We start from the raw sequence: 22,224 nt of genomic DNA, 5'->3' as shown, positions 1-22,224 counted from the left end.
AAAGCAGAAATACAGAGAGGAGGAAGAGGAAAATGGTCAGATTGTGATTGGAACATATTTTACTCTCGCATTTGGCTTCCATGAATTGGGATCAGGCCAAATGATGGGGGCGGGGGAGAAATTAGAAAGATAGAGCTTTTGACAAAGGGGATTTTGTGGAGAGTCAATCCACAGATCATTTGGGGCTTATGTTTTGTTTTAAAAACATCACACCACAACAACCAGCCTGATCCCTCAAAATGCTCCCAGCAGCTGGCTCTGAGAGATAAGGCAGAAGTACTTCACAGTCTAATACTAATCATATTTGAGCATTTTGAGTTAGGTTGGACCATACTTTTTTTCCTCTCTCATAATGTTTACTTTTAAGTTCAAAGCAGGAACTTGTTATATATATGAAAAGAACCTCTTACGTCTAAAATACAAAACAGAGAGAGGGAAGCAAGGATGCCGCACCAGGCAGGGGGTAGGATTTGGAGAAGGCTGACGTCTCTCTCCAACAGAACCTGGTCATTAATGTTGGAATTCTTATAAAAATCCAGACTCTCCCAGCTGATAACCACATGAGCAGGGAGGCTGCTACCAGGGCTGCCAGACCTCTGGGCTGGGGAAGGAAAGTTCAAAGACTAGCCATGTCCCAGGATGTTCTAGGATGTCACAAAGAGGAGGACGGACCCAAGGGAGACAGGACACATTTTGAATCATCATGATCAGCTTTTTTCCTTTGCCAGTCCTCCAGCTCATACGTTCCCTTCAGCAAGTAATCCTGTAATTCTGCGTACTCTGTGCATCATTTCCTTGGACCACTGCGAAAACAAAACAAAACTGAAGTCTATGCTAGAAATGCTCATTACTGATTAGTTTCCTTTTCCTAAAACCATGTCTTCCCAGTCTTGTTCATGTCATAGGTATCACATGTTTTCCTTCGTGTGCATTAGACTGGGTATAATTCAATGACTTCAAGCTACAAATTCCCATCTTTGAATGAGGTCAGCATGCAAGTAATGGTTGGTCATATTTCCCACAATTCCAGCTTTTTCTTCCAAATCCAATTCACCTATTCCAAACCCACATGGGATCGGAGGATAAAAAAAATCTCACCAGCTAACCCACTTTGCTGACATACAGATAAAACATCATGACTCTACAGCTCTGCCATGTTTTGTCCTAGAGTTCTAAAGAGTTTTAACTCCTATCTCTACTTGTTATGCTCCTGGTTGTTATTCAAGAACTGTATCGTTATTGTCTTCTTAGTGAAAATTTCCCTAAAATTCCTAGGAAGAAAAATCTTTCTCCTTTGTTCTCCCTAGGCCTTCTCCATATGCCACACTTATGATACTTGGCAAATAATTTAATAATTATAAATCTATTCAACATCCACTCCTACCAGATGGTTAACACAACAGAAGAAAAACTTTTTTCGGGGACATCAGTACATCCATAATTTCTAGGGGTAGTTGGCACATGGCAGATATACAGTACAACATTGGCTAAGTGGAGGGGTGGATAGATGGAAGGATCCATGCTTCAATGGAACTAGAAGAGGATGGTTTTGTTGGTTTTCCAGTGTGAGTAGGAAATAGAGTGTGATTCCTTTTTTTTTTTTTTTTTAACATTTGCTGATGGTGTTCAAACATTCCCCCCATCCTATTCCTTTTCTGCCCCACACCTGGTCACCATGATAAGAATGCCTGGGGCGCGCTCTCTTTTGGTGTTGATAAGAAGATCAAACCATGCGCAGGAACCCCTTACCTCGTAACCACCATAGAATCTCCACACCAGTTCTCTTTCCTGCTTCCTCCAGCCATTTTTTTAAAAAGATTTTATTTATTTATTTACTTGAGAGAGAGAAAGAGAGAGAGATCACAAGTAGGCAGAGAGGCAGGCAGAGAGAGGGAGGGAAGGCTCCCCGCTGAGCAGAGCGCCCGATGCGGGACTCGATCCTAGGACCCTGAGATCATGACCTGAGCCGAAGGCAGAGGCCCAACCCACTGAGCCACCCGGGTGCCCCTCTCCAGCCATTTTTGGACCTGCTTGGGAATTACCCTGAAAGCTCCATTACATGTGACATCATTATCCTTTTGGTGCATGTGACATCATTAGTTTTGACATCCGAACTGAATTTTGAGTGGGGGTCCACCCTGTCTCTAAGGGCTGGCTCTAACACACTATCACAAATTTACCACCAACTGAATGACTTAAAACTCAGCTTTATTATTATCGTAGAGTTCTGTAGGTCAGAAGTCCAACATGGGCCTCACTGGTTGGGCTACATCCCTTTCTGAAGGCTGTGGAAAAGAACCCATTTACTTGCCTTCCCCCAGTTTCTAGAGGTTGCCTGGATTCCTTGGCTCTCAGCCTCTCTTCCACCTTCTAGGCCACCAGCAGGGCATTTCTCTGACCCTCTCCTTCTGCCACAACTGAGGAAGGAAGGTTTTTCTCTTTCAAAGACTCACTGATGAGGGTGGGCTCACCCTCAATGATTAGGTAATCTTCTAATTAAAACGATAATCTTCTAATCTCAATGTCTGAACCCTGAATCATATCAACAAACTTTATTTTGTCATGTAACCCCATATTCACAGGTTCTGGGGATTAAGGTATGGACCTCTTGGGGTTGGGGGTATGTATTACTCTGCCCACCACCATAAGCTAAAAAATACCCACATGAAAACTTAGTCATTTGCTGTAGCATGAGGTTGATCTTTATAAAAACAAAGCAGAAGTGAAACTGGGAGAATCCAGGTCAACAATAACAAAAGCTCAAAGAAACAGAACCAATGGTGTAGATAGAGAGAAAGAGATTTATTATGAGAAATTATGGGGCATGGCTCATGCCCCATAATTTATGGAGGCTGAGAAGTTCCACAGTCTGTTGTCTGCAAGCTGAATACCCAGGAAAGCTGGTGTGTAATTCCATCCAAGTCCAAAGGCCTGGGGACCCTTAGGAGCTGATGGTGGAAATCCCAGTCCAAGGGTAGGAGATGACTGAGGTCTCAATTTATCAGTCCAGTGGAGAAAGAAAATTCAGCTCTCTTCTGTCTGTTTGTGGTATTCAGACCCTCAACAGATTGGCTGATGCCCGCCCACATTGTGGAAGGCAGTCTTTTTTACTCAGTCCACCAACTCAAATACTAATCTCTCCTGGAAGCTTCCAGAAATAATGGTTAGCCAAATCTCTGTGCATGCCAGGAGCCAAGCTGACACTAAAATTAACCATCATAGGGAGCATGATGGAGTCAGGTTTTTATGATAGCATTACTTTTCATTGAGCATAATAGGTCACTCCTCAGCCTCTGTGTCCTGTCTCTGACATGTAATGTGAGAAAGTGGGAGGCATTAGGGCCCAGTCTTACTTGGAAAATTTTTGAGAAGTGCTTGCATCAAACCAACGCCACTGACTTCAGGAGCACCCTGAGGGAGAGAGGGGGAGCCAAGCCAAAGCACCTGCACATCTGGGCCATCAGATTCCTACTTGGTGGCAAGCATGGTGCAAGCCCGTAAGTAAGCATGGTCTCTGTTCACCTCAGCAGATCCAAGAATTAGATAATCTAACATGCCAGTTTTACAAAAGCACAGATTCACAAGGTTAAGTCAACTGTCCAAGGCTACTCATTTACTCAGTGATAATTCTGAGATTCAAACCAAGCCCCCAACTCCAAAGATGGGACTTTCCTCTCTACTACCCTGACATTAGAAGACATTTCAAGCTCTCCACAGTGCTGGAGAGTGATGACTAGGGTCTGATCCCCAGGTCTCCAATGGAATGTGTTGCAAAGTAGACCTCACAAAGAAACAGGAAATCAAGGTTCTGCTTCTTGCTGCCATTCTTATTTATAGGACTTTGAGTTGTATTTGTTTTCTGGAGGTGAGGCCCCAGAACATTGACACTTCATTTATGTCAAAGGAGAAGGGCAAGTTAGGCAGAATATTTTAGTTCCTTTCTGCTCTAGGATTCGCTTTCCAGAATCAGATGTCTGCTATATACCAGAGGCCCTAGATAGTGTCCTTTTAATTGTGCAGTCTCTAGGGACGCCTGGGTGGCTCAGTTGGTTAAGCAGCTGCCTTCGGCTCAGGTCATGATCCCAGGGTCCTGGGATCGAGTCCCACATCGGGCTCCTTGCTCGGCAGGGAGCCTGCTTCTTCCTCTGCCTCTGCCTGCCTCTCTGTCTGCCTGTGCTCACTCGCTCTCTCTCCCTCTGTCTCTGGCAAATAAAAAAAAAAAAATTATGCAGTCTCTACTTGTAGAACTTACAAAAAAAAAAAAAAAGAGAGAGAGAGAAAAAGAAAAAAAAAATGAGAACAATTCTTCACAGGAGCTCACTCTCTCTGGTTCAGTAACAACCAAGAGGTCAACATGCTATGGAAGAAAGAACACTGAGTCATAAGCCAAGACTCCTCCTCTCTGTCACTCATTAGCTGTGAGCCCTTTGGCAAATCACTTAGAGACTCTCTGTGCCTCCATTGCCTCATCTGTAATATGGGCACAATGTTTGCTGTACCTCTTTTTAATATAAAATAGAGTATCCTTATCAGTGTGGTAAGAAGTCCACCCAGCCTAGAAACCTGCTGCTGGTTGAGAGTCTGGGAAGAGAGAAGGACAAGGATAGGACGGGAAGTGGGGGAGGTTACACAAATTCAAAAAAAGTTAATATTCACCTTTGTATCCTGACACAGCACTTTCTTTCAGTTCTACATTTTGTCCCCAATCTTTTCCCAGCCAAAGCTATGTTTACTTTATTTTTATTTTATTTTTGCTTTGCTCCTGTAAATATCATGACGATGGATAGTAACAAAGCATGATTGTTCCCCTTCCCTACTCTTCCCTACATGAAACCCTCCAAGATCTTTAAGTTGTAAATACCCACGAAATCCTCCACAATCTTTGAGTCATAAAGAGCTATACAAAAGTAAGTCATTGCCATTATTATGATTATTACTATTATTTCCATGATTATTACCACCTTTGTGATTATTAGATTTATTAGATTATTAGATTTAGAACAACGTGATAGGGTAGAAGGCATGCTGAGCCAGGCACCAAGAAACCAACCTTGGCAGTAATTTAATAGGTGATCGTGGGCACATCAGCTGACCTCTCTGCCAAATGTTCTCCACATCCAAGTGGTGAGTTGGACCATGTGACATCCCGGAACCCCTTTTAGTCTCTAAAATATTAGTCTGCAGCATCGAATCTTTACTTTCCACACACGAGGTGGCCCACCTCAAGTGCTGGTTCTCAATCTTGTGGCCTGAATGCATTTTCTGTCCTGGTTATTTTTAGCTCTGGTGGTCTTTTTGATGTGTTTGCCTCTGCACATGTTAGCGGCAGCTGCTCTGGCCCTGGCCTGGTTGCCTGATTAAAAGAACATATCTAGCAAGCGCAGATCTCCATAACCACTGTTTTGTTGCACTGAATGCTTGTGTTAGAAAAGCCGATGTGGGGGGCACCTGGGTGGCTCAGTGGGTTAAAGCCTCTGCCTTCAGCTCAGGTCGTGATCCCAGGGTCCTGAGATCGAGCCCCGAATCCGGCTCTCTGCTTAGCAGGGAATCTGCTTCCCCCTCTCTCTCTGCCTGCCTCTCTGCCTACTTGTGATCTCTGTCTGTCAAATAAATAAATAAAATCTTTAAAAAAGAGAAAAGAAAAAGAAAAGCAGATGGGATCACTCCCAGGGAGTCTGTCCAGGGAGCATCAGCATAATATACAAGAACAAAGGGCATCTGGGTGGCTCATTCAGCTAAACATCGGACTCTTAATTTCAGCTTAGGTCATGATCTCAAGGTTGTGAGATTGACCCCCACATGGGGTTCCTCACTCGGTGGAGATTCGGCTTGAGATTCTCTCCCACTGCCCCTCCCCCTGCTTGATCGGTCTCTCTCTCTCTCTCTCTCTCTAATAAGTAAGTAAATAAATAAATCTTTTTTTAAAAGACTTTATTTACTTATTTGACAGACAGAGATCACAAGTAGGCAGAGAGGCAGGCAGAGAGAGAAGGGAAGCAGGCTCCTCCCCGAGCAGAGAGAGAGCCCGATGAGGGGCTCGATCCCAGGACACTGGAATCATGACCTGAGCCGAAGGCAGAGGCTTCACCACTTAGCCACCCAGGTGCCCCAATAAATAAACCTTTAGATAATACGCAAGCAAGGGAGCTAGAGTTCGAGCCCTGTCCCCTCCGGTATCGCTTAGGAGATTGCAATCTTACACAGAATGATACAACCCCACGTACTTCCCAACATCTCACTTAATCTCTCAAGAGCCCTGTGTGGGTGTATATACTTTTAGGCATCACAAAGATGAATGAGACAGAAGGAGCACTGGGAGAGAGAGAAGAAGAAGAAAACAGACTGCCAATCCACCTGAGCTGTTTGATGGGCTCAATTCTATTATTTAGGGGTTTTTCTGTGTTGCCCACACATACAAGGAGCCTAAAATCTGCCTTCAAACTCAGCCGAAGTAAGAATGTCCTCTAGGGTAGGGTCCTGTGGCTCAGCCTTAGAGACAACCTCTCCGATTCATGCTAATCGTTATTTTTCATCTTTTGGACCCAGGTGCTCAGCGAGGTTCAACTAGTCTTAATTATAGTATTCAAGCTACAGTTTTCTGTCTGCGTGGAGAGACTTGGAATACTTCGCTCAAAGACCTCACTCAAACTCAGTGAATGAGTTAAGCAAGGGGTCAGTTAAGAAACACTAGAACTGGGTGAAGGTGGTCAAGAGGTACAAATACCCAGTTGTCAGATGAATAGATTCTGGGCGTGTAACGTACAACATGATGGCCGTACTTAACGAGATCGTGTCGTGCATTTGGAAGACTCTAGGACAGCAGCTCTTCCTGTTGGGTCCCCCAATAATGGGTCCATGGTCAAAGGAGCGAGACTGATACAAAGCAAAGGTCAAGCAAAGGTTTATTTCGCACCGAGCATCAAGAATCCAACCGACCGGGGGCGCCTGGGTGGCTCAGTGGGTTAAAGCCTCTGCCTTCAGCTCAGGTCATGATCTTAGGGTCCTGGGATCAAGCCCTGCATTGGGCTCTCTGCTCAGCGGGGAGCCTGCTTCCCTTCCTCTCTCTCTCTACCTGCCTCTCTGCCTCTTTGTGATCTCTGTCAAATAAATAAAATCTTTAAAAAAAAAAATAAACAAGAATCCGACTGGCCGGGGCCGTGCCTCCTTCAGAGAGGGCGACCCCTCCCTGCCTCACAGACTAACTTTTTTTTTTTTTAATTTATTTTTATTTGACAGATAGAGATCACAAGTAGGCAGAGAGGCAGGCAGAGAGAGAGTAGGGGAAGCAGGCTCCCCGCTGAGCAGAGAGCCCGATGTAGGGCTCGATCCCAGGACCCTAGGATCATGACCCGAGCCGAAGGCAGAGACTTTAACCCACTGAGCCACCCAGGCGCCCTCACAGACTAACTTTTATAGAGCAAAGGCCATGTGGCTGGGCCTGGCCACACACAGGTGGCCAATGAGATTATAACACACAGAGAAAGCCACACAGTCATGCTGGGTCCCACATGGGTGGCCAATTGAATTACAATTCACTTCATAGTAGCTATTTGAACTAGCCTATCACCTTAGTCAGAATTGGCGCCCAAAAGGTGGGGTGCTAGGAAGACAGTATGTGCGCTTTACTGATCGGATGTCTCCACCTGACATGACTCATACCTGCATTCAGGCTGTTATCTCCACCTGACCTGACTCACCCTTGTATTCGGGCTCTGTTATCTGGGACTGGTTTCCCGGACTTGCTTTTTTTTTTTTTTTAAGATTTTATTTATTTATTTGACAGAGAGAGATCACAAGTAGGCAGAGAGGCAGGCAGAGAGAGAGGGGAAAGCAGGCTCTCCGATGCGGGGCTCGATCCTAGGACGCTGAGATCATGGCCTGAGCTGAAGGCAGAGGCTTTTACCCACTGAGCCACCCAGGCGCCAACCCCCCTCCGACTTGCTTTTAAGTAAGTTCCCCTGGCGCGGGTGTAGGGTCAGTTTAAGTTTTACTGCATAAACAACAAAATGGCTGTTCAAGCAAGGTGGGGCCGCTCTGGCTAAATAGGCCCTTACATTCCAAGTTCTCATATTAAGGGCAAAAGAATTGGTAGCTGTGAGGCAACGAGGTTAACGTACCATCGCGATCATTTCACAACATGCTCATATCAAGTCATTGTGTCTCATGCCTTACACTTACACAGTGTTATAGGTCAACAGGGTCTCAATTAAATGCGGGGAGGGGCAGAAAATAAATAAATAAATAAATTCAAATGTTAAAAAAAAAAGAATCCCTCAAAGATACCTTAGAATTGGGGTGCCTGCGGCACCTGGGTGGCTCAGTGGGTGAAAGCCTCTGCCTTGGGCTTGGGTCATGATCTCAGGGTCCTGGGATTGAGCTCCACATCGGGCTTTCAATTAGGCAGGGGGCCTGCTTCCCCCTCTCTCTCTGCCTGCCTCTCTGCCCCTCCCCCCTGTTCTTCCTTGGTCTTTCTCTTAAGAAAGAAAAAAAATACATTAGAATTGTTGAATGTCCGTGATTCCTTGATAGAACTAGTTAATCGCAGCAGGAAAAGAACTGGGTCCAGAATGTGGAGAATGTGGTTTTTTCTGTATTTGATTGTGTTTTATCTGTATGGAGGTCATGCCCATTCCCAAGTGCTCCCAGTGCCACCAAATGACTCTGAGGGTAACAGCCTTGCCCCGGGCATATTTAGGCAACAATTGCTATCTGCTTGAAGTTCTGGTGACTTTTTGAAGCAGTGACAATCTGGGGAACTCTTGCCTCCTCCAGTTTTCTACTTTCCATCCATGTCCCCCAAGATCTCAGTGCGCTCTGGTGATAGTTCTATTCCAAACACCACATGGGCTTTTGGAAGAATAGGCTAAAGTTTCAGTACAGGGTCCATCTCAAGCTCTTCCTAGGCTCCCAATCAGGAATTCTGGATGTTAAGTCCTGAGGATTAAGCTCCTCGATCTCCGGAGCAGGGGCAATAACACTGGAATTTTTAAGAGACTTACTCTGTACAGAATGCTTTGCACAGATGTAAGCACTGATCGACTTCACATGGTAATGATCCAGCTTGCCACTTCTGTTTGCTCCAATCTTCTCAAGATGCCTCCAGTTTCAGTTCCAAGGCGACGGGATTGCCTACGAGCTTGGCACACGAGCAGCCTAGCGCCTGGGACAGCTCCGGGTACAGCTAGCTTCTTGGTGATGTTAACCAGAGTTGGCTGCTGGGATCTTAGAGGCTCAAAAGGAATTTTAAAAAATTGTGCTTGAGCCTAGAAGAAAGCCCATAAAATCATTTCCTTGTGTCTGTGGGTTCCACCCATTAATGGCCTGCCAGACCCAAATACCTGGGAAGAAAACAGGGTACAGAGAGAAGAAAGAAGGAGAAAATGACACTGGTAGGCAAATGCATCAATTCCCAAATTCTGGATCCACCAGCACATAATTGAGGCCAAGGGGGTGCATCTCTCCTGCGTATATCATTCATGTATGATTTTAGGGAGAAAGCTACATAATCTTCTATTGCACTAGCTAATATGCCTCATCAGCGTTCTAAGAAACCCACCCAGCCTGGAAACCTGCTGCTGAGTGAGGAAAGAAAGACAAGGTGGAAAGAGAAAAAAGGCAGGACGGAGCTAATTCAAAGACAATGAATATCTGCTTGGCCTCCACCCAAAAGCAGTCTATGCTTTCAGTCCCTTATTCGGTCCCCAATCTTTTCCTAGTGAAAGCTATATTTACCGCCTCTATCTTTGTTTGGCTCCTGTAAATATCATGACCATGACTATTAACAAGGCATCATAGTTTCCCTTCTTTACTCTCCCAACCTCATTAAATCATCCGGGAAAAGCTCTAATTTGTAGCCAAGCTTACTTCAAATTGACATGAATCACGAAGCCCACCTCCTCTCAGTTTTGCCTTCCCTGGCCAACCGGCCACCAGGCAAGGCAAGCAATCAGCTCCAGGGTGCCTCTGTGCCTTTGCATGGCTGTTCCCACCATTCACATGCCTGTCCTTTCTTACCTAACTGGTCTCCTGACTCACCCAGGGCTCGCTCCTGCCATCTCTACAGTCTGTCTCCTTCCCATCCCTCAGGGGGCTGGCAAGGCTCCTTGCTTCCTTCACAAGCCTGGTTCTCCCATGGTCTTAGAACATGTGTATATTATTCTCACAGAATGCTCCTTCACATCTCGTTTTCTCAGCTATGAATGACTCAAGGGCAAGGTCCCCATCTTACTTTGTTATTACTAGCAACCAGTAAATGATGGTCATATGACAGATCTTTGACCGGAGGAAGCCTAGCTCTCTTCTTTATCCCATCATGAACTCTGCCCCCTTGTTCTTTGCTCTCAGTGAGGACAGATCGTCCATACGTAACGGATGGGAAGAGTCGTGTTAATAGGCAACACTACGACATAATGCATGTGTGGGGTTCTGGGAGGAGGGGTGTGATACATGGAGTGTAGATGCAATTATCTTCCATCGTCTGTTCATATATCTGTCTCTTCACTCTTCATCACATAAGCAACACCATGTCCAAAACGACTCCAGTAAGAACTGAGGCACTTGAAGGGCGTCAATGCACGCTCAGCCAATGATCGGTAAACGAATGAACTGAATGGCAGAATAAATTAGTAAAAGCAATATGTTCGGGGGCAAGTTCACAAGACGTTGGGGCGATCGTCTGCAATTGTCTTCATGGCGTCTGTGCTGAATGGGGCACGAAAGGTTGATAAATGTTAGTCATCCTCACCGTCATCATCATCACCAACGTTGTCATCAGGAGTGCCTGCTATTTCTATTCAGGATGGATCAATTACTATGAAAGGCTGATGCCCATCATTATGGTGGATATTTAAGGTTCTGGGAGTTCCAGCCGACTGCAATCAGACAAGCAGTATGTGCCAGGTCCTGGGCTATGTGCTCTACAAGCAACATTTTGTTTAATCCTCAGAAGATTCTTGTAAAATAGGTATCATTATTCCTTTTTATAACTGAAGAACCTGAGCCTCAGAAATTGGGTAAATTGCAGAAGATTTGGGCGAGTAGGTGGTACAGTTGGAATTGACCCCAGGTCTGCCTGTCTGAAATAGCCATGCTTTTCTAGCATTATACTACATCGATCTATATGCTAAGAAAAAGAAGGAAATGTTCTAAATATTGACACCCATTTCTTGCAAATAGATGATCTCTTTGCAAAGCCCAAGCCCTCCAACCTACATGAGATAACATAAGAAAACAGCGAGTAAAAGCTGATTATGAAATAAGTGCTCAAAAATCTTGCCTTGCCCGTAGATTCCCCACTATTTTGTTCAAAAATGAAATGGTATTTCAAGGTCTCATTTGCAGGCCACCTGGCTGGCTCCGTCAGAAGAGCGTGCAACTCTTGATCTCAGGGTTGTAAGTTCGGGCCCCATGCTGGGTGTAGAGAGTATTAAAAAATAATAATAATAATAAATAAAGATCTCATTTGGAACAACAATAAAAGCATTAAAATATCACATCATGTACCCCAGTTCAGAAGATGTGCTTTCTTGGGTGGCTCCTAGCCCAACTCACCCTGGCCCCAGTCCCAGAAACCAAGGTTTCTTCTTTATCTTGAGAATGAAAATTTAACAGTGATTTTGGCAAAGAGGGAGTAAAACTCGTAAGTAATATTCAGGGCCTATATTAAGAAGACAGGTGAAAAACTTTACTGGGAGATACATAAGAATGAGAATATGTTAAGAGACCTTCCCTGTTTCAGGATGAGAAGATTTAATATTGATTAAAAAAATCAATTTTTCAAAAATTTAGCTTTACCTTAATGATGCCAGTAAAAACCCAGCAGGACTCCTTTTCCCAAACCTCACAAAATGGCTTTAACATTCATATGGGAGGACATACACAGTAGAGAAGCCAAAAACATTTTGGAAAAGAAGAGTCACAAGGAGGACTTACCACACAAATATTAACCTGTAATATATAGCATAATAATTAAAGCAATATGTTCCCGGCACCAAATTAGGAGGACAGAGTAATAAAATGGAGTCGAAATGTAACAGCAGACCCAAGTGTGTGTGTATGTATACACATAGGTAATATTTGATAAAGGCAAAAGTTGGAATCCATAAAAAAAAAAGAATAAATAATTCAAGAAATGGTTTGGGGAAACTGGCTAACCCATTTAGAAAGTAAATGTAAATACCAAACTCACACACACTACACCCTAGATAAATTCCAGATGTGCTAAAATTTTAGGTGTCTTACAAAAGTAAACTATAAAACACAGTAAACATTTCTATGTCATTTTTAGCAGATCAGAGCCCAAGCGTCTTACCAGGGGCAGAAATCTAAAAGAAAACAACAACAAAACAAACAAACAAACAAAAAACCCAGAGACTTGACTAAATACAATTTTGCAATGTTTGTAAGCAAAAGAAAAAAAAAAATCGAAGACCAAATGACAAACCCAAACAAGCTCTTTTAAGTTATACGGTAGAAGCTTCATTCCTCTACATGTAAAGATCTTATGTGAATCAATTAGAAAGGGATGAACAAGACAGAAAAAGCTCAGGAAAAGCAAGTCGCAGAAGAAACACAAACCTGGGTGCCTGGGTGGCTCAGTCGGTTGAGCTTTTGCCTTTGGCTCAGGTCATGATCTCAGGGTCCTGGGATCGAGCCCAGCATGGGGCTTCCTGCTCAGTGGGGAGCCTGCCTCTCCCCCTTGCTTGTGCTCTCTCTCTCAAATAAATGAAATCTTGAAGGAAGGAAGGAAGGAAGGAAGGAAGGAAGGAAGGAAGGAAAGGAAAGGAAGAAAAAAAGACACACAGTTGTCAACCCTACAAGACATCTGAGAAATGCATCAAAAAACATCTTTAAGGGGGTGCCTGGGTGGCTCAGTCATTGAGCGTCTGCCTTCAGCTCAGGTCATGATCCCCGTGTCCTGGATTGGAGCCCCGCACCAGGCTCCCTACTCAGTGGAGAGCCTACTTCTCCCTCTCCCACTCCCCTTGCTTGTGTTGCCTCTTGCTGTGTCTCTGTCAAATAAATAAATAAAATCTTTAAAAAAGAAGAGCATCTTTGAGAGAATGCTGCTTCAGCCATCAAAGGGGCAGTGATTTCCTGAACCGTTGGTTAGATTTGAGTAAGAGGCACTTTCATGACCTACTTGTGAGGAGTGTAAATTTATTTCTGGACATTAATTTTGTTACAGATATGGAAAACCCTAAAAATAATAGTGACCTGCTCTGGAAATAAAAATAAGGATGTTAACCACACATGCAAATAAACTTTCAGCTTTTAGAAAGTTTATGGAATCATTGTTATGGTCATGATAGGCTAGAAATAGTTCGAATTTCGAACTTTACAGAAATGATTTTTTTTCTTTTTCTTTTTTTGGATAAAGAAGATCCAGGATATTTATATACAGAAAGAGAGAGAGAGAGAGAATATATAAAAATATTAGTATCTTTTAATTTATATTTTTATTTATTATATTTATATTCAATTATAGATAATATATAAATGATAATTATTTATATATGGTGGAATTATATATATTATAAATAACATTATCTATACATATTATATTTATAGATAGGTAGATCTGAATTATATATACAGATAGGTTGATCTATATATATAACATATATTGATAGATATATCTATATATTATGTATTACATAATAATATATAATGGCAATGTATTTTATCATGTATTAATTTATCATTATCAGTACATTTGTGTATTATATTAATAATCATTAATTTTATACTTACATTATTAATAATACGTTTATTATTAATAATAGTTATTATAACATCAATTTTAATGATATAATTATAAATATGTATATGCTATAATAACTATAATAATAGTTATTAATAATATATTAGTGTATTATCATATAATCATATCATTATCATATAGTCATATATTATAAGTATATTACTGATAATATATCATAAATAATATATAATTAATATATATAATATATATTTTATGACACATAAGACATTCAAGGTCAGTGAGACAAGATGATATGGTCCATATCTTCCAGGGAGGACAGCACCGTGCAGCTTTTATGTGAAATGTGGCCAGTGCTACTGAGAAATGGAATCTCTCATTTTAATCACTTTAACTAATTCTTTTTTTTAAGACTTTATTTATTTGTCAGAGAGAGAAGAGCACAAGCAGGGCGAGGGGCAGAGGGAGAAGCAGGTGCCCTGCTGAGCAGGCAGTCCCTATGTGGGACTCCATCCCTCTAGGATCAGGACCTAAGCCAAAGGCAGAGGCTTAACCGACTGAGCCACCCGGGCGCCCCCTAATCACTTCAATTAATTCTAATTTGAACAACCACGTGGGACTATTGGCAGTCACCGAGGACCGTTTGGATCTGGAGTTTGATCGTGTTTTTATCTGCACGTGGCCGTGTGTTGGTAACAGCGGAAAGATGTCTACCCCATAAGCAGTGCTTACCCCCGAGGACTGGGGGACTGGGGCCGGAGGTGTTTTCTTTGTTTAAATATGTTTAAAATCGTTTTAATAGTGGAAGGGGAGTTCCTGGACAATGAGGAACGCGACGTGCTGTGAACGGCTCCGAAACACTTCTGTGTGTGGGGTGGGGGAGTGGTGACAACTCGCGGCTGCTCACTCGGGTCCCTGATGGCTTTGCCTGGCCACCCAGACAGACGCGTGCTTAATTGCGGGGGGGTCGGGTCCCAAGCTGTCCCCGAGGACCACTCCAGATGTCACGGCCCCATCTCCCTGCACACCCAATGTCGCTGCTCCCAGGGTCACGGCCCCGGGCTTCTGTCAGTGTGCTTTTGCCAACCGTTTCCCGAATTGATGGGAGGAGGGAGAGAGGAGCCTGCGTGGTGGATGGGACGGGAGGAGGCCTGGTTTCAATAGAAGCCGCGCAGACGTTGTGGGATCCTGCTCCCATTCTGCGAGGCTTATCTCATCCACGGTCAGAGCTTTTCATCACATCACGGGCCCCGATCCAGGGAGATTTGCTTCTCATGATGGCTCCCAGCCCAGCTCCCCATCCCTGGGGCAGGCTCCGGCATGCCTCCAGGATGAAAGATTATCCAAGCTGCTGGGTGTTGGGTATACTTCAGAACACTCCGGAATTGAGGGAGTGAGAACGAGAGGACTTCTGCCAGATGCCCGGACGTGGGGCTCCCCCCACAACTCTTGGGGGCCATCACGGAACACTCCTTTTGTCTTCGCATGTCTCTGCTTCCCCCCAAGAACAGCACAGAATATCAGGCATGACCACCACCCTCTTCTCTCTCTTCATGGATCAGTCCCAGAGAGGACTCAGCATCCTTCTCAAGGCATCCAGAATTGACACATCAAAAGAGAGCCGTCTGGCCCCCAGAAACCAACGTTTGTTGTCAGTGATCACAGAGCGCCTGTTGAAGCCAGAGTCTGTATTTTTGGATATTTGAGAACAAAAAGCAGCGATTGCTTGTAGCCATGGACTGCTTGACAGTTTCTAGAGCAATGTGGTGTCTATCTGCAAATCCCAATGACCCTATGAAATAGATAGAAAGGCCCCAATTCTAGGTTTTTCCCCCCATATGGCAACATAGATCAGCCAGGCCGGCAGCAGAAAATCCCAAAGAGAGCCAAGGCTGTCCACACCGGAGAACATACCAGCGGAGTGGTGAAGGCTTGGTCATCCTCTGGCCTTGGGCTCAAAACTTGGTCTCACAGCTTCCTAATGAGGTGACCTTAAGAAATTTCTCAGCCTCTGTAAATATCAGTTACCCCAGCTATAAAACATGGATAGTAGAATCATCTCCCTTGTGGAGTTGTGAAAGTCAATTACATTACCCACTCCCTGGTCTACGGTGGCACTCAGGAAACTGAAGCTCTCCTCCTTAGTCCAGTGTTTACCTATGCCTAGGAGGACAACCCCAGGAAAATGGCTCGTCTTCCATGATAGGGAGACGATCTTTGTACCTTGACCCACCCAGCCAACTGCATAAAAGACTGATAAACCACCCAGAAGAGGAGGCCTGAGATTTGACCAAAGATGAAGAAGGAAGTTGTTGCAAAGCTATTTTTTGGGTTCCCATTGAGATGGATGGATTGGTCTATGGCCTTGAGGAGATCCAGAGGGAGGTGGGCGAGCAGCCTTAAGCGAGAGTAATTTTTAATCTTACAGTGATAAAGTTTCTAGAAATACTTTGTGATAGAAAGTAGAGAGCATTTATATCCTAGTTACTGTTTGAGTGTACTCCCCATTATTTCTACAATCGACTGGGGAGGTTGTGGCCGGGAGATGCCACTCTCTACCACCAAAGGCTCCTGGAATGCCAAGAAGGCAAGATCCTGACCCCTGTCTGCTTGGTGCATTTCTCAGGACTGTGTCTCCATCAGGCAGCCTTCAGGGATGACCTACCATGTCCCCCTAGCCGGGGAGCAGACCTGTTTACCACTTGTTAGAAAAACAGTCCCCCAAGCTCAGGATTCCTCTCCGTTCATGCCACCCACTGTTTGTGAAAGCATCATTCTAGTTCATGAGCATCAACCCCCACGAGACATGGGAGCCCTGGGGACCTGCCAAAGCGTGGAGCTCTAATAAAGGCTTTTGTCTCTGACCCAGACCCATCCGCCTCTGACTCCTGTCCTCTGCTGACATCCAGGAAATAGAAACAGGTTCGCTTCATAGCTCACAAATGAGATAAACTCCTGGAACCTTGAAAGTTCTTGGCACATCAACATCGCTAGGCTAGGCTGACCACATCAAGAAACACACAGCTAACGGTGATAGCCAAGCTGAGGTTCAAACGTAGTCATTGGCTGAAGCTTCAAGAAAGTAGATGCTAGAAGGGGTAGACAAAGGATAGGAAGAATCAACGGAAGGAATAAACCAGGAAGTAATGAGACAGAAAGTACCAGACACGAGCCCCGCTGAGTTATGACTAATGTTAGCGTGGGACACAGGGCAAAGACTCACCCACTCCAGCCAACAAAGTCCACGAAAGCATCTCAGACCCCAAACCACCCAAGAGTTCCTGCCCTTCTGGAAGCCTCCTTGTCTGGCTTTTCCTGTTGTTCTGCACTTTTAACAAGCCCCCATCACAGGAGGTAACTGAATTCTCCAGTAAAACAAACACATATGCACCCCAACCCTTTGCATGGTCTTTGTTCGTATGGCAGAGGCATGATTTAAAGAGAGCTGAGCGGGGACATTTCAGGGTGCTCCCCTGGGATGAGCGTTCCTTCCAGCAGGCACTTGCCTGCATGCCTATTCTGGGGCTCCACTGACAGGGGGCCCCCAAGGAACCAGCAAACCCTGCAAGCCTTCTAGCCTTTTTTTAGTATTTCATGGTAAACCTTGGACAACTCTCAGGGGCAAAGTAACATGGCACACATGTCATGTAAAAGAAACATAGTATATCTTTTTGAAAACTGTTTCAAGCCCATGTTAGAATAGAAATATGGACATCATTTAATTAAAATGACCATACCTCTCAGGGCACCAGAATGACTCAGTCCATTGAGCCTCCAACTCTTGGTTCTGGCTCAGGTCATGATCTCAGGGTCCTGGGATCGAGCCCCACATTGGGCTCTCTGCTCAGCAGGGAACCTGCTTCCCGCTGTTTCTCTGCCTACTTCTGATCTCTCTCTGTCAAATAAATAAATAAAATCTTTTTAAAAAAATAAAAAAAAGTAAGTCCACCCACACCATTGTGCATACCGACAATTTGTCATTTTTATTGGTGGATAGAATTACTGGTGAATGTTCCACAGTTTGTGAATGCATTCCCTTTGCCAGGGCACCCTTCCAGATGCCTCCAGTTTTCTGCCACCTGCCCTCTCCCATCAGCTCAAGGAAAGAGGGAGCTAAGGCAGGTCTTGCTGTCTCTCTCCTAGACAACATGCTCCTTCTTTTCCCAGACACTGCTGTTTCCAGAGCGAGGGACGATACACTGTATGTACTATTGCACTTTATACCTCTTTTTCCTGATTTGACTTGTGGTCCCAAGCCCTATTATGGCTTCTCTGATTTCCCCTTTCAGATTTAAAAAAAAGGGGGGGGGACAGTATTGACCCAAATAGTAGCAGCATACGACACGTGATTCACAGCCACGAGAGTATGAACTTTTTTTTCCACTTTCTCGTTTCCCTCGTTCCCAAGCTTCTGTCCTGCATTTAGCATCATAGATGACAAACCACATCAGCATGATGTAGTCCAAACCACACGTCACTCTGGGGGAAATTAATAACAGCCTAAAGAACAGTAACAGCAGGGCTGAGCAACTAGCCGCATTGAAAATAAGTTTTAAGTCATTCCAGTGGAGAGAGTGAGTAAAGCATCAGGTGACATGGAACCCAGCAGCCCATGAGGATTCAGAGCAAAGGATGTTACGATTATTTTCTAGAAACAGGAACAAATGCTCCGGGTCAGTGCCAGTCCAACCCTGTCTATGGAGCACCTGTTGAATATGAAATCCCCTTCCGAGCACCAAAGAGCACAGTGAACATTTCCGAGCTGATGCCAATGGGGTCTTGCGCTATTTTTAACCACCTCTGTTTGAGATTTCTTGTTATTTTCTGGATGGCTCGACCTCTTATTCGATGAGTCTTCTGCAAGGGACCCAGTGTGCTCTTATCTCAATGTCTCCGAAGTCATCAATTTCCCCACGAAGCACCTTCTCTCCACCAAATGAGTTGTTAGAAGGCTTGACCGATTGGGAAAGCAAATCAAGCTTTAATGGGCCACCGTATAATTACAAAACAAAACAAAAACGGTTTTACACATTAAACACTGCCACGTATTGACGAGGACCGAGCAAAATTCTTTTTCCAATCCCATACCAATTCCTCGGCATTTTAATTAGGATGAAACAGTCTGATTTAGTATCAGATTTCTCCTTGCAAGGGATTCAGCTTCTGCAGGAGTGAGTCTGTGTTTCATAAAGTCTCCTTTCCCCCAGGAAATGCTACTTACTTCCATTCACATTATTATGATAAGGCAGCATATGGCAGAGTTACTATTCCATTAAAAGCAATTATCGAGAATTAGCCTCTGGAGACAAACTTACCTGAATTCAAATCCTGGCTCTGCCACTACCTACCTGGGTAATCTCGGACAAGTTACTTAGTCTCTCTGGCCCTCAGTTTTCTCGACCCTAAAATAGGGACAATCCTGTTTGCTTTGTAGGATTTGTGGTGAGGATTAAATAAGCTTTTTTTTTTATATAAAGATTTTATTTATTTATTTGACAGAGAGAGAGATCACAAGTAGGAGGAGAGGCAGGCAGAAAGAGAGAGAAAGAGGGGAGGGGGAGGAAGCAGGCTCCCCATTGAGCAGAGAGCCTGATGCAGGGCTGGATCCCAGGACCCTGGGATCATGACCTGAGCCGAAGGCAGAGGCTTTAACCCAATTAGCCACCCAGGTGCCCCTAAAGGAGCTTTTAATGTAAATCACTTAGCTCACTACCGTGGGATGCCTTCAGTAAATATTAGCTACCTACTGCCCAGAACATACTTTCTTGTTTTTACCACCTTGTGCTCAGGTACACCCAGATCTCTAGAGACCATAAAGAACCATCTTCCACTTGAAGAAAGTGTCTTGTTGGTTTCCCTGCCCATCCCGTGGAGGTTCACGGAGCCCCCAGTGGATACAGAGAATCCTGCTGATGGGCTACAGCCTATGGGATTTGATGATAGTTGGCTCTCCTCAAGGTTGGCTTCAGAATGGTCATGGCTGGATTCCGGTCCCCGCCCCCGTGGAAACATTCTTCATCCCGCTGGCCAGATATCGGGGTGTCACCAACTCCATTCAACCTGACCTTTTGTACACTCAATTTTTTAATTAACCTTGGATCAGCAAAGCAATATCTGTTCTCCAAATACAGCCATATTTTATGCAAGCAGTGACAAGCTAATTAAGTTAATTATTATAACACCTATCTGTATAATGAAACTAAGGTTGGATGATCCCAGCTGCTTCTCCTTAAAGTGCATCCCAGCGATGATTAAAAAATAATTAATATTTCACCAAAGACAGGAACAAGAAGTTAATTAAAAGACGGAGGTGCAGTCTTAATGAAACATATCCAATTGTGTTCACCACCGCACTCGGCAGCCAAATCCCTCCTCGGAATGTAGATGAACACCAGAGAACGTCAGGCCTTTCTCGAGAGTTTGGAGAGATTAACATCTCCCACTTGTGCCATCCAGCAAACATTCTAGAAATTTCTCTTTGCCTTTTAACGAGATAAAGGCAACTCTTTTATTTATTTGGGCAAAGTCAGCTGGCTTTGAAATGAATTCCAAATTTGAACCAGTTATACGACATTTCGGGGGAACCACTACCTCAAAACTTGTCACTTCTCTGATAGTACTGCAGACATCCCAATGGGTCTCAGCTTCATGGGAGAGCTCTCACTAGCCCCATTTTAACTAGCCCATTGTCCTATCTCCAAAAGGGAGAGATTAAATTAAATGTGGGGCTGGGGATTTCAGCCAAAATTAGAACCGAGAACAATCCCCCTCAAAATTGGAAGACCACAGTCTCAGCCTCATTTGACCACTGTCCTTGGACAAGACGCTTCGCCTCTTGTCACGTCTGTTGTTTGGTTAAAATAAAATAAGGTGGCTGGACCTAAACTCTGGTAATGGTGTCATTTGTGGATCTAAGACGTCATCTGAGAGAGTTTCTCGAAGGTTCAAACGAGATGGGACTGGTATTATAAAACCCATGTTCTAGACCAAGAACCTCCTACTCCTCCAACTTCTAGAACTCTGTCGGAGTGACTTTTCCTCCGAACCTCAGATTGCAAAGTGAACACCAGAGACCCTGAATCCTCACCCAGCGCCCGACTGTTCGTGCTGAGGGCAAACGCATCCACTAGCAATGTCCCAGGTTCTTTTCCCAGCAGGAAACCCCTCCCTAGATCTGGTGGCAAGCTTGACGAGACACCCCTAGGGGTAAACCAGCGGGATCACGGTTCAACATCAGAGGAAAGAAGGTAGAATCTGTTTCCCTTGCTTGGCTGTGTTTTGACTTCCTATTGTGGGATGCTCCCTAGCCAGAGGGAAAGGAACTCTGTGAAGGGCCACATCCCTAAAAGGCAACCTAATGTCACCAATCCAGATGGGACTTTGCTCCAGTCACAAACCCTGTGGCGCTCATCATTAACACCTCATTTGCAGCAGGCTCTCATGGTCTTTCTCTCAGGAAGCAATTACACACACATGTACGCTGCCTCACCTGGAAATTGTATCCCTGGCTTCGGGTGGCCGGGGCACCAGCAAAACCTGGCGGAAGGGGGTTCCTTTCTCATTTATTTGGAACGGGGGATTTCGGGGCTGGTGTCACGTGAAAGTGAAGACATTTTCGAAAGGCCTTTGGTGACTGAAGAGGGATGGGTGAGAAGGAACAGGGTAGGGGTGGGGGTTGGGAAAGGCTGCTCCGCGTGGGGAACCCAGATAGCTAAGTGGGAGTCTGGAAATCCAAGCTGAGCAATGCCATTGTTCCCAAGGCTTGGGAGGCAAAATAGCCCGACGTTCTTCAAGAAGGGCTCTCTGCAGCTGGTCTCCTGAAGCAGCTTTTCCCTTGGAGAATCCCTGTTAGAAAAGGACCATGAACTCATTCCCAGCCCCGGAGGAGCAGGCCCGCATGCGTACAAGGCACTGTGAAGTCGCACGCATATGTCCTGGGAAAGGTAGGGCACATAGAAGAGAATCCCACCTTTGTTGGCAGTCAAGACTAGGTGGGCTTCTCCTGGCCGCCCTCCCCCACATCGTGACTTGCCAGTGGGCAGAGCAAAGAATGTGGAACTTTCCAGACATCACTTCTTATTTAATAAAACGTTCTCATAGCCACTGTCTCCCGTGAGCTGCATACAGACAAAATGGCTGTTACCATCATCCCCATTGTACAGATGAAGGCACGGAGGCCCCGTGGAGGGCTGAGTGGCTTATGGCTAACGTTACATGGATCCTAAGTGGTTCGAGCTTCTCCGTGGAGCTCTAGCCTGCAAACACTCCTCTCCCTTCAGCCATTAACCCTTTCCACCCAGCTCCCCAGAAGGCTGCACCTTCTGACACAGAATTCAAGACATCTGGGACCTTAAGAATCAATGGTACTGAGTCCATTGGGCACCATCCCTGTATTGGGGCTTATAACTGGGTCCATCAGGAGTGAAATTAAGGCAACTTGAGAATGTATTTTTGATTCCCTAAGGAAATCATGCCTTCCTTTCTGAAAGAAGCCCAAGCCTTCT

This window comes from Neovison vison, chromosome 5, assembly GCF_020171115.1.
Source record: "Neovison vison isolate M4711 chromosome 5, ASM_NN_V1, whole genome shotgun sequence".
Classification (NCBI taxonomy): Eukaryota; Metazoa; Chordata; class Mammalia; order Carnivora; family Mustelidae; genus Neogale; species Neogale vison.
Note: the sequence above shows the minus strand (reverse complement) of the source record.